This window comes from Gossypium hirsutum, chromosome A06, assembly GCF_007990345.1.
Source record: "Gossypium hirsutum isolate 1008001.06 chromosome A06, Gossypium_hirsutum_v2.1, whole genome shotgun sequence".
NCBI classification, from domain to species: Eukaryota; Viridiplantae; Streptophyta; class Magnoliopsida; order Malvales; family Malvaceae; genus Gossypium; species Gossypium hirsutum.
In genome coordinates this window covers 14,745,125-14,746,814 of record NC_053429.1, presented here as the reverse complement: position 1 = coordinate 14,746,814, position 1,690 = coordinate 14,745,125, and positions in this window count along the sequence as shown.

The following is a 1,690-nucleotide window of genomic DNA, read 5'->3' as shown; positions in this document are numbered from 1 at the left end:
CAATTTGAGAAAATGAGGAACCGAATAATAAAAGTGGTCAACAATGGTTTTGCATGCAATATTATTATTGAAATAATGAAATAAAAGAAGGATCTTCAATAAATCTATTGAAAAATATAGATATGGAATAAATTGTTCAAAATAGAAAGACGCAACTCAAGTATAATTAAACTCGTGGAGTTTTTGGACCTGTAGTCCAAATATCTAAATGTATAAAGCCAGTAAGGGTGCAAATGAAGTAGTTTTGCAAAAACGAAATAAAAATAAGAAGTTTTTCACTAAGTCTTGGCATTGATTATGAAAAGATATAATACTCTTTTGTGGTTGATGCAATATATTATTTTAACAATTCATAAAATATTTAACTGGCGTCTAATGGTTGCTGTTACAAGCTTTTATGAACCACTATATAGTAAAGTTTATATTAAAATCCTTGAAGGATTTAGGATGCTAGAAGCATATTGAAATTCTCGGGAAATTGTTCATTGATATGAATTGAAATAATTTGAACATATGTGGTAAATAGTAGTTGAAGGAGAGTTATAAAATGATCCAAAATACCTATTTGTTTTTTTATATAAGAATCATTATTAAAGTTTGCTATGATTATTATTGAAACTCCTGAAGAGATCAAAATATATTTCCCCAAAATTTTCCCTCACTCATGACTTTCAAAAGTGTAACACCCCTAACCCGTATCCGTTGCCGGAACAAGGTTTCGGGGCATTATTAGGATTTACATATCATTTAACAAAAATTTCAATTAAATACTTACTGATTCAATGCATCATATAAATAAACATATTACCATTCAATCAATAGCTTGGCACTTGTCTAAGTATCAAACAACAACATTGTTAGTATACTTGTACATATTTCATATAATTTCAACATTGATATACCTATTTTCTCGACATATCACACTTGAGTTTAATAATAGTCTCAACTTACATAATTTTCTTGTATCAACATATCAAAATATATGTACATGTCATGAAACATATTATTCTCTTACTGTTTCTTCATAAGCATGTATCATTCATTTCGTTATATCAATATTTCATGCACCATCATTTCCATATATCTTATGTATATTTATTTCGGTAATAGTTCATACTAAACTTAACATAAATTAAATTCCATGTACCTATACTTATTTCATTTATCTATCTTTTTAGTTATTTCATACAACTATTTTGTACATATATTTTCATATAACCATTCATCATCTGATACATATTACCTAAATATCAATTGTTCAATAGATGTCATAGCGTCTCCCATCCATGGTCTTATTTATCTTCGACATGATGCCATAGTGTCTTTCAACTATGGTCTTACTCATTTTCTATCATGTTGCCATGGTATCTTTCAACCATGGTCTTATTCATTTCCCGTCATATTGCCATGGTATCTTTCAACCATGATCTTGTTCATTTCATGTTACATTACCATGGTATCTTTCAACCATGATCTTATTCATTTCCGTCATGTTGCCATGGTATCTTTCAACCATGGTCTTATTCTTTTCATGTCACGTTGCCATGGTATCTTTCAACCATGGTCTTACACATTTCATGTAATGTTGCCATGGTATCTTTCAACCATGGTCTTACACATTTCATTTCAGAAACACACTCCCCCGAACCTCATCCTTACAGTGGGATTACCAGTCCAGGCTAAATCCCCT